A 12,042-nucleotide genomic window follows, 5' to 3' on the forward strand; every position below is an offset into this window, starting at 1 on the left:
TCCATAAAAAAAATTACAAATACGTAAACCCATGAATAAAAGAACTACTTAATTACATTGCACATTAGTAATAATATATTACCTTATACAAAGCACGAGAACTGCACTTAGGCCTTTAAAAATACTATACTGTCAATTATTTATGATTCTAAAACTGCAGCAGAACATCACTGAGTGGGGTATAGCAATTTAAGAGATTTTACCTTCAAATAGCTGTAAGTTGTACGTTTCAGCTCATTCACCGCCTGGGTGAGCTGGAATGTGGTTCGCGAAGAATAGATAATTTTTGGAGGAGCTGAAAAGAAGCATATAAAATATTTAGACTTATGAGAACTACACCAGTCTTAAAAGATACCTAAAATGACAATTTGTCAAAAATTGCATTTTTCCTAACTATACAAACCTGAGGTCCTTTAACAAAATAGGAAGTAGCTAGCGGCAGCTGGAACGGTCGTAAGCTTCGAACAAGGGAGAACGTAGTTAACTGCTTGTCCGACAGTCGCGCGGCTGGGAGGTAAAACAAATCACTTTTGCTTTTGGCCCATACAAAATACGCAGAGTGAGGGGTGGCATGAGGAGGGACTATATGTAAAGGACCTCAGGTTTGTATAGTTAGGAAAAATGCAATTTTCGACAAATTGTCATTTGTTCCGATACGTAATACAAACCATCGGTCCTTTAACAATAGGAAGACTCACTTCTTGGTGGGAGGAATCTGAGTCTTTTGATGAACAGACTGGTGTTCGTCCATCCCTGGAATGTCTCCTGGTCGTAAGAGCAAGGGAGGGATCCAAGCCTCTGTCGATTGATCGGGGTGTGCACCGCAGGATCAATGGTCAGACCTCTGGGCCGAGTACTAAGAGAGAGGCAAGCGTATCTCTTGTACCAGCAAGCAAGAACTTGTTCCTGTTTGCAAGAGGCAACATAAAGTATGGGTTGTCTCAAGCTAGCATCCACTTCCTCCCCTTGTTGGAGGAAGTGGTGGATATACGCTCCTATCCCTAGTGAAAGGGATAGGATGGGGCTCTGTTGAGTAGCTCACCTGCATCTTGTCCTTATCCAGCAGGGTGACGACCGTGTCCCTCTAACCACAGGTAGAGGGGAAGAAAAAGATGGGAAGAGGAGCCAGTCACACTCTCATTCATCATCCATTCTTACGGTCACACCAGGACTCGATGCTGTTCAGCCTGCGAGGGTCTGGGTTCGCTACACAACGTGTTGAGCAGCCACCACGGGTCCCAAGGAAAAAGATCCAAGGACCTGTGGGCAATATCCCGAAGGTAGAAGGAAGGGCATGTGGTCTGGTTTGACCAGACCCCTGCCTTCAGTACCTGCGCCACGGAGAAGTTCTTGCGGACAAGGCAGCATCTCCTTCGCATCGAAGGCGGTGAAGTCCATTAGGGAGGGGATTGTGAACGACTCGAACCAATCGTCAGGGACCGAAGGGTTCTGAGTCTTCGCTACGAAGTTCGGTACGAAATCGAGCGTCACGGATCCCCATCCCCTGGATGCTTGACTTCGCAGGAGAAGTCATGCAGTTCCTCAGAGGAAGAAGGAAATAGTCGCATGACCTATCCCTCTTCTCTACTTCGGTGATGTCCAGTACCCATACTGGTCTGTCGTTTGCCACGAAGGGTCCCTCTCGCATCCTCCTATCCCCATGCAGCGAAGTTCTCGGTAGTGGATAGGACCACAACACTCCATGGTGGGTGTCGATGGTATGGGTACTGTGACAAGCTATTAAAATGAAGTAATGATTGCTCTGTAACAACCGAACTAAGTCAACAGCGTAGTTCGTAACTGACTCGGGCGCTCTGACAGCTGCCGACTGACTGCGTTCGGTAGGAGGCAAGTTGTCCAAGCATCCGAGTAAGTCACGTGACCTTCGCCTTTAAAGGGTTATGCCGAGAGACCAAACAAATAATGTATTTGTTTGGTCACCAATGCCGGACAGCGAGGTGATGATTCTCTTAAGGCATGTGCCCAACAGGCGAAAGTCAATTGCCTTCTAGAGACCGAGGTCCCTGAAGGCAAACATCTCATGGTTGTTGAATCTCAGCTAAGGAGAAACAACACTATGTACCGTTGAAGACGAAGGTTGATATTGAATGCAACCTACGTCTTCACAGACGAATCGAGAGAAGGATTCTCAAGATTCATAACCTGTGCTTACAAATGACTGAAAACGCTAACCGCTATTTCATTGCTGTCCGGTGAGAAGTCGTAGTTGCAATGAAAGCGGGGCGTTCTTCAGTAATGAAAACACAGGGGAAAGCCTCCTGAAGAACTGCTTCTCATGGCTGCAACATTTGGAAGTAGAGCTGTCAGGTCGGAGAGTAGGCGATGTCTTCTGACACATCTCGTAATTCGGGTTGAACAATGAACAATTGTACACCTACGAATACGAGATATTTTGAAGACAAACTCAGATGTCTGCAAAATCATTCGCATTATCGCAGTGCGATGCAGTCGGGAGACTTGTACAGACTTCTGTTACCGTGCGGTAAACAGAAAGATGAATGAAAGAGTCCAAGAGATATCTCTGTTGAAAATTCTCGCAATGTCGAAGGCGATGGAATCTAGCGTCACAGCAGTAGATGGTCCTTCATTATTGCGAGAATCCCCGTTAATCAGAGACCTAAGTCCATGATTGTTGGGCAGAGATACGGTTCGGTAGTCAATCAAAGCAGGGCAGAGAGAGACATAACTGACCGTGCATCTCGGAGGCCCAGCTGATACTGAGCTGCTATCAGGCAGTTCAATACGCAGTAGTTGAGCCTGAGCTCTCGCTGACTCGTCAGCCTGAGTTGCCAGGTAATCCATTATTCCACGAAGGAATGTGTTCGGCTAGAACTACCGAGCATAAAAGATATGCTCGAGCAATTATATTTAGGCGAAACGAATTTCGGTAAATATAAAAGTTTAAATGGTGTTGTCGTGACAAAACCATAAGTATATAAAATTGAAAACTGAAAACTCCTGGGAGGTTGCAGGCAACCCCGAGTTGCAGCTCAATTAGAATACTTCTCTTCTAACAAAAAAAAAAGGTCGCAATCCGTAGATAAACTAGGATATGCGCCTACCCCTCGGTGGACAATTCAACTGCTTAGTAGAATCATGTCGCGAGGTTAATATACGTAGTATATTTGTAGGATTCTGAACAACGATCTCCATCCTAAATTCTTTCCTTCAAGAAACAAAAATAAGGATTGGAGATCGACCACCTTCGATCTCTATCAAAAGAGAGAGAGTGAAGGAGAAGTCTTCCTCGAAGGAAAGCTTCAATGGTGAACAGAATACTAAGACGATAGTTCAAGCCAAACTGGATATTCCCGTCCGATCTTCTCTATTCCAGGTTGGTCGCCTACTGTGAGATAGTTTTCTTTCAGCAGCAGTCTTCTTCCCAATGCTAGAAATTCCAGGAATTCGACATAGGCGAGGTTCCCGATTATCGTGTAACATATCGGGGATTCTCGTCTCGCTCACTTTGGACCGTGGTCTCGCCTAAGTGTTTGGAGATCGTAAAACGCTCGAACACTCTGAATTGCGCTAGAAAGTTCCGTAGAATTTCTAAGCAGTCTGCGAAACCCCCACCGAATTCGTCAAACGATATCGGCTGGTGGTCCCCTCGATTCATTCCCCCGTAGAAATCGAGAATGGGGCAGGATCCCTCCCTCAACGACCGTGGCTTACGTCAGGTAGGACCCGAAGGTCCCCCCAGTAGCGGAATCCCGAACGTGGGATCCTACAGAGAAATCTCTGTAGGATCCCTCCCCTTTCCCTCGTAGCCGTAAGGAGAGAGGGAAATGGAAGAGGAATTGGATACTCGCTCGCCTTCCCAGTGGAAACTAGCAGTTGGAGAAGAATAGGAGCAGCCATCGCCGCTCAGAGTCTGGGAAAACGTTATCGTCACGGAGAAAACGTTTTCCCGTGGAGGGTTACGAACTCTCACTGTAGGTAAGGGTCTGCCGCCACTGTGAACGTGCGTCTGGGTGGGGCTGATCGCCACACCCTGACAGGAGAGAGCCGATACCGTCCTCCGACTCATTCCAGTCCCCTCGTCGAGGTCGAAACCTCTCAGGAGGACCGAAGGAGTATTTAAATACGGTGTCCGAAGACACGTAGAAACGCCGCTGTCGCAGTAGAGGAGGTGGAAGTAGCTTGATCGACCGGCCAGAACTGAGAGAGCCTTCTTGTCCAAGAGAGAGAGGACCTCTGGTTCGAGACAGAATCGGCAAGCTCCGATCGCGGCAGACCCACCGTCGGTTTGGGTTCCCTCTCGGGCCCCAAAACGACTCGAGCAGAGACGTAGGCTCTGCTGGTGGGAGCGGCAATCCTTCCGCAAGGTCATTATGCTGACGAATCAGCTTAATGACTTCTGCAAATTCCTCTGTATCTCGGGAGTAACCGCGTCTTGCGGAGTAGGACCGTCCAGTCCCTCCAGCAAGAACAGATCCCGAGATACTCCTCCTTCAGAAGGAGGAAACAGCGGCAGACCCCCTGACGGTCGCCTCCAGCTACTTGCGCGTATGTCCTGGTCGGTCCTAGAACCGTGCCTGGTCCATACGGCATCATAGCGGGATCGCGAGCGGCGCACCTCTCGCGATCACTCATAGGTACCTCGCTCCTCCCGGTGTAGCCCGAGGAGGTTGAAGGTACAGGAGAGGCAGACCTGACGCTCTCCCCCCTAGCTCGCTGGCAGACCAGCGTGGCTTGGAGGGCTGCTGCTGATCGTCAACCCCGCGGTGGCGATCGAGCAGCAGGCCTAGCCTTGCCGCTCGCCTGGGGCGAGAGGCTCGGCTGAGAACGTCGACGCTGATCTCTACGTCAGGCGAGCTGTTGCTGGTTACCGTCTCCGCCCGTCCCGATGGGATCGGCGTCAGGTTAACCTGCTAGGCTCGCTGTCGCGGTGAGACCGGCGAGCGTCCTCTCGGCGCGTCGAGCCGCTCGGTACCAGCCGTAGGCTGGTACCGACGGCCGCGGGGATCCCCTTCCTCGCCTCAACCCGTGGCTGGTCAGCGACCGTCACGTCAAACCCCGAGCAGCCACGCTGGTCGCTGCGAGAGCGTCCACTGGCCTGGCGAGAGTCGTCTGCACGACTCCATCGCCAGTCTTCTGCTCCGCGCATTCGGTCTTGACGGCAAGCGAGCGGGTGTCAAGACTTTGGCTGGACGGTCTCCCGCGGGAGACCGTCCACTCGGTACTTTCTCGCTAACGAGAAGCCGAGGCGGATCCTGGTTTGAGCGGCAGAACCGCTAGAACCAGGCGAGGAAGTGCCAGCCGAAGCTGGTACTCCCTGGTCCCCGTCTTCTTCTCCTTGGTAGAAGAAGAGACGGGCCCTGTTCCCGAGGGAGCAGGTAGGACCAGCAGAGAGCTCCCCAAATCGCCGGAGCGAGACGGGCCCTTAGAAGGTCCCAAAGGAGCTTTCTTAGGGGGGAAAACCCGGGTTACCAGCTGGTCGCTGCAAGAGCGGCCGCTGGCCTGGCGAGAGTCACCTGAGCGGCTCTCACCAGCCTTCTGCTCGTGCCGCGTCTGGCGCCGAGCGAACTCTGGCGCCGAAAATGACAATTTGCGAAAATTGCATTTTTCCTAACTATACAAACCTGAGGTCCTTAACAATAGGAAGTAGCTAAGCGGCAGCTGGAACGGTCGTAAGCTTCGAACAAGGGGAGAACGGTAGTTAACTGCTTGTCCGATCGTCGCGCGCGCGCGACTGGGAGGTAAACAAATCACTTTTGCTTTTGGCCCATGCAAAATACGCAGAGTGAGGGGGTGGCATGAGGAGGGACTTTATGTTAAAGGACCTAGGTTTTTTTTGTATAGTTAGGAAAAATGCAATTTTCGACAAATTGTCATTTGTTCCGATACGTAATACAAACCCTCGGTCCTTTAACAATAGGAAAGACTGATTCTTGGTGGGAGGAATCTGAGTCTTTTTGATGAACAGACTGGTGTTCGTCCATCCCTGGAATGCCTCCCTGGTCGTAAGAGCGAGGGAGGGATCCAAGCCTCTGTCCGATTGATCGGGGTGTGCACCGCAGGATCAATGGTCAGACCTCTGGCCGAGTACTAAGAGAGAGGCAAGCGTATCTCTTCGTACCAGCAAGCAAGAACTTGTTCCTGTTTGCAAGAGGCAACATAAAGTATGGGTTGTCTCAAGCTGGCATCCACTTACCTCCCCCTTGTTGGAGGAAGTGGTGGATACACGCTCCTATCCCTAGTGAAAGGGATAGGATGGGGCTCTGTTGGATAGCTCACCTGCATCTTGCCTTATCCAGCAGGGTGACGACCGTGTCCCTCTAACCCCACAGGTAGAGGGGAAGAAAAAGATGGGAAGAGGAGCCAGTCACACTCTCATCACCATCCATTCTTACGGTCACCAGGACTCGATGCTGTTCAGCCTGCGAGGGTCTGGGTTCGCTACCACAACGTGTTGAGCAGCCACCACGGTCTCAAGGAAAAAAGATCCAAGGACCTGTGGGCAATATCCCGAAGGTAGAAGGAAGGGCATGTGATCTGGTTGGACCAGACCCCTGCCTTCAGTACCTGCGCCAAGGAGAAGTTCTTGTGGACAAGGCAGCATCTTCCTTCGCATCGAAGGCGGTGAAGTCCATTAGGGAGGGGATTGTGAACGACTCGAACCAATCGTCAGGGACCGAAGGGTTCTGAGTCTTCGCTACGAAGTTCGGTACGAAATCGAGCGTCACGGATCCCCATCCCCTGGGTGCCTGACTTCGCAGGAGAAGTCATGCAGTTCCTCAGAGGAAAAAGAAGGAAATAGTCGCATGACCTATCCCTCTTCTCTACTTCGGTGATGTCCAGTACCCATACTGGTCTGTCCGTTAGCAACGAAGTCTCTCGCATCCTCCTATCCCCATGTAGCGAAGTTCTCGGTAGTGGATAGGACACCGACACTCCATGGTGGGTGTCAATGTATGGGTACTGTGACAAGCTATTAAAACGAAGTAATGGTTGCTGTGTAACAACCGAACTAAGTCAACAGCGTAATTCGTAACTGACTCGGGCGCTCTGACAGCTGCCGACTGACTGCGTTTCGGTAGGAGGCAAGTGTCAAAGCATCCGAGTAAGTCACGTGACCTTCGCCTTTAAAGGGTTATGCCGAGAGACCAAACAAATGATGTATTTGTTTGTCACCAATGCCGGACAGCGAGGTGATGATTCTCTTAAGGCATGTACCCAACAGGCGAAAGTCAATTGTCCTTCTAGAGACCGGAGATCCCTGAAGGTAAAACATCTCATGTTTGTTGAATCTCAGCTAAGGAGAAACAACACTATGTACCGTTGAAGACGAAGGTAGATATTGAATGCAACCTACGTCTTCACATATGGAATCGAGAGAAGGATCTCAAGATTCATAACCTGCTTACAAATGACTGAAAACGCTACCCGCTATTTCATTGCTGTCCGGTGAGAAGTCGTAGTTGCAATGAAAGCGGGGCGTTCTTCGGTAATGAAAACACAGGTGAAAGCCGCCTGAAGAAACTGCTTCTCATGGGCTGAACATTTGGAGGTAGAGCTGTCAGGTCGGAGAGTAGGCGATGTCTTCTGACACATCTTGTAATTCGGGTTGAACAATGAACAATTGACACCTACGAATACGAGATATTTTGAAGACAACCTCAGATGTCTGCAAAATCATTCGCATTATCGCAGTGCGATGCAGCGGGAGACTTGTACAGACTTCTGTTACCGTGCGGTAACAGAAAGATGAAAGAGTCCAAGAGATATCTCTGTTGAAAATTCTCGCAATGTCGAAGGCGATGGAATCTAGCGTCACCGCAGTAGATGGTCCTTCTTATTGCGAGAAATCCCGTTAATCAGAGGACCTAAGTCCATGATTGGTTAGGGCAGAGATACGGTTTCGGGTAGTCATCAGCAGGGTAGAGAGGAGACATACATGACGTGAATCTCGGAGGCCCAGCTGATACTGAGCTGCTATGAGGCAGCTCAATACGCAGTGGTTGAGCCTGCTGACTCGTCATCCTGAGTTTTGCCAGGTAATCCATTATTCCACGAAGGAATGCGTTCGGCTAGAACTACCGAGCATAAAAGATATGCTCGGGCAATTATATTTAGGCGAAACGAATTTCGGTAAATATAAAAGTTGAAATGGTGTTGCGTGACAAAACCATAAGTATATAAAATTGAAACTGAAAACTCCTGGGAGGTTGCAGGCAACCCCGAGTTGCAGTTCAATTAGAATACTTCTCGTCTAAGTCGCAATCCGTAGAATAAACTAGGATATGCGCCTACCCCTCGGGACAATTCAACTGCTTAGCAGAATCATGTCGCGAGGTTAATATACGTAGTATATTTGTAGGATTCTGAACAACGATCTCCATCCTAAATTCTTTCCTTCAAGAAAACAAAAATAAGGATTGGAGATCGACCACCTTCGTTCTCTATCAAAGAGAGTGAAGGAGAAGTCTTCCTCGAAGGAAAGCTTCAATGGTGAACAGAATACTAAGACGATAGTTCAAGCCAAACTGGAATATTCCCGTCCGATCTCCTCTATTCCAGGTTGGTCGCCTACTGTGAGATAGTTTCTTTCAGCAGCAGTCTTCTTCACAATGCTAGAAATTCCAGAATTCGAGCATAGGCGAGGTTCCCGATTATCGTGTAACATATCGGGGATTCTCGTCTCGCTCACTTTGGACCGTGGTCTCGCGTAAGTGTTTGAAGATCGTAAAAACTCTAACACTCTGAATGCGCTAGAAATTCCGTAGTAATTCTAAGCAGTCTGCGAAACCCCCACCGAATTCGTCAAACGATATCGGCTGGTGGTCCTCTCGATTCCCGTAGAAATCGAGAATGGAGCAGGATTCCTCCTCAACGACCGGGGCTTACGTCAGGTAGGACCCGAAGGTCCCCCCGGTAGCGCAGTCCCGAACGTGGATCCTACAAAGAAATCTCTGTAGGATCCTTCCCCGTTTCCCTCGTAGCCGTAAGGAGAGAGGAATGGGGAAGGAATTGGATACTCGCTCGCCTTCCCAGTGGAACTAGCAGTTGGAGAAGAGTAGGAGCAGCCATCGCCTTGCGGCGATGGCCTCTCAGAGTCTGGGAAAACGTATCGTCAGGAGAAAACGTTTTCCCACGGAGGGTTACGAACTCTCACTGTAGGTAAGGGTCTGCCGCCACTGTGAACGTCGTCTGGGTGGGGCTGATCGACACCTGACAGGGAGAGGCCGATACCGTCCTCCGACTCATTCCAGTCCTCGTCGAGCGAAACCTCTCAGGAGGACCGAAGGCGTATTTAAATATTCGGTGTCCGAGACAGTAGAAAACGCCGCTGTCGCAGTAGAGGAGGTGGAAGTAGCTTGGTCGACCGGCTAGAACCGAGAGAGCCTTCTTGTCCGGAGACGAGAGACACTGGTTCGAGACAGAATCGGCAAGCTCCGACCCCGCGGCAGACCCACCGTCGGTTTGGGTTCCCTCTCGGGCCCCAAAACGACTCGAGCAGAGACGTGGGCTCTGCTGGTGGGAGCGGCAATCCTTCCGCAGGGTCATTATGCTGACGAATCAGCTTAATGACTTCTGCAAATTCCTCTGTATCTCGGGAGTAACCAGCGTCTTGCGGAGTAGGACCGTCCAGTTCCCCTCCAACAACAGAACAGATTACCCTAGATTACTCCTCCTTCAGAAGGAGGAACAGCGGCAGACCCCTGACGGTCGCCCTCCAGCTAATTGCGCGTATGTCCTGGTCGGATCCTAGAACCGTGCCTGGTCCATACCGGCGTCATAGCGGGGGTCGCGAGCGGCGCACCTCTCGCGATCACTCATAGGTAGCCTCGCTCCTCCCGGCGTAGCCCGAGAGGTTGAAGGTACAGGAGAGGCAGACTGACGCTCCCCCCTAGCTCGCTGGCAGGACCAGCGTGCTTGGAGGGCTGCTGCTGATCGTCAACCCTCGGTGGCGATCGAGCAGCATGCCTAGCCTTGCCGCTCGCCTGAGGCGAGAGGCTTGGCTGAGAACGTCGACGCTGATCTCTAGCGTCAGGCTAGCTGTTGCTGGTTACCGTCTCCGCCCGGTTCTCCGATGGGAGCGGCGTCAGGTGACCTGCTAGGCTCGCTGTCACGGTGAGACCGGCGAGCGTCCTCTCGGTCGCGTCGAGCCGCTGGTACCAGCCGTGGCTGGTACCGACGGCCCGACCCCTTCCTCCGCCTCAAACCCGTTATGGGAGAGCAGACCTGACGCTCCCCCCTCGCTCGCTGGCAGGACCAGCGTGCGTGGAGGGCTGCTGCTGATCGTTCAACCCGCGGTGACGGTCGAGCAGCAGGCCTAGCCTTACCGCTCGCCTGGGGCGATTGGCTCGGCTGAGAACGTCGAGACCGATCTCTAGCGTCAGGCGAGCTGCCGCTGGTCACCGTCTCCGCCCGGTCCCATCGGGAGCGGCGGACGGGTGACCTGCTAGGCTCTGTGTCGCGTCGAGACCGGCCAGCGTCCTCTCGGCGCGTCGAGTCGCTGGTACCAGCCGTGGCTGGTACCGGCGGCCGCGGGGACTCCTTCCTCGCCTCAACCCGTGGCTGATCAGCGACCGTGCACGTTAGGCCGAGCAGCCAGTTGATCGCTGCGAGAGCGTCCACTGGCCTGGCGAGAGTCGTGTGCACGACTCTCGCCAGTCTTCTGCTCCGCGCCGCTGTCTTGACGGCGAGGCGAGCTCGGGCGTCAAAACTTTGGCTGGACGGTCTTCTTGGAAGAGCGTCCACTCGGTGCTTCTCGCGAACGAGAAGCGGCCGAGACGGAACCTGGTTTAGCGGCAGACCCGCTAGCACCAGGTGAGGACGCACCAGCCGAGGCTGGTGCCCTCTGGTCCCCGTCGACTTCTTCTTTGCAGAAGAAGCGACGGGCCCCCGTTCCCGAAGGGAACAGGAGGACCAGCAGAAGAGCTCCCCAGCTCGCCTGAGCGAGCGGGCCCTTAGAAGATCCGAAGGAGTCTTCTTAGGGGGAAAGGAGCAACCTTCTTCTTCTTCGGCTGTTTGGCCTTAGAAGTCGAAGGGGAAGGAGAGGCAAGCGGACGTCGACACCTCTTCTTCGCTCCAGGCTCCGCAGGACAGACGTCAGGTCTTCCATCCAGGAGGGAGCCGGGCAGTTGCCGAGCAACAGGGCCCGACTGCACTGTCCGGAAAGACCTGAGACTGTGACAGCATCACCAACAGCAGGAACAACAGGAACAGGTCCAGAACAGCAGGAACATCTGAAAGTGAATGAGCAGCAGGCACCTGATCTGAAGGGAATGAGCGGCTGGGACAGCACAGGCACGGCAGGTACCACAGGAGAGACAGGCATCCTGTCGGCAGCTACCGTCATCCTCGGCACTGGCGGCAGGTCCAGGGGGGTACTCTTTGGGCAGCGGCAGTCCGGGTCGGCAATACAAAGAACCCAGGTGGCGGTGGCACCGTCCTGATTGACGGCAGGAATTGGTTCTGGATTGCAGCCGTGGGTGTTACCGACATGACATGTGGTGTGTACACCAGGTGCGGTGACATCTCATATGCTGGTGTCGAGATTGTGGTTGTTGTAGTGGTTACCGTATCATGAAGTGACCACTTGCCGACCCCGCCAACCGCTGAATCAACCCCTGCAGTCCCAGCGACTCCCACACCTGTCCCAGGTCGTCCTCGCTGATGGCAAACCTGCGGAAGCAACAGTCGGTTAATTAGAGGGGCTTCCTCGCGCCTGGGGGGAGAGAACCCCACCCAGAAGCGGACGGAAGACCCCGAGTACAACTGGACGTCCGTTACCAAAGGAGTCACTGGACTTTCCGATGACTTCTTGTGTCCTCGTACAGCACCCACTTGCGCCTCTGACGAATGATACACGTTACACAGGGCTCGTTGCGGAGCACTCTCGCCCCCGACAACGAGTACAAACCTCGTGAGGATCTACATCTACATCCAAGGTCGTCTCCAACGGATGTAGCACCTGCGGTAACATAGATAGATTAGTAAGAGGGGTTCCCTCACGCACGGGGGGAACATGCCCCCACCCCGAACGCAAGGAAGACCCCAATACCAAATACAATG

The 12,042-nt window shown here is 52.5% G+C and overlaps 1 protein-coding gene across 1 annotated transcript in view; it reads right to left on the reverse strand.

Annotated features, from left to right (window-relative positions):
- LOC135195261 (regulator of telomere elongation helicase 1 homolog) overlaps positions 1-12,042 on the reverse strand; it is a 64,855-nt gene that overhangs the window by 26,669 nt on the left and 26,144 nt on the right.

The sequence above is a fragment of the Macrobrachium nipponense genome, chromosome 16 (genome assembly GCF_015104395.2).
Source record: "Macrobrachium nipponense isolate FS-2020 chromosome 16, ASM1510439v2, whole genome shotgun sequence".
In the NCBI taxonomy this organism is placed as follows: Eukaryota; Metazoa; Arthropoda; class Malacostraca; order Decapoda; family Palaemonidae; genus Macrobrachium; species Macrobrachium nipponense.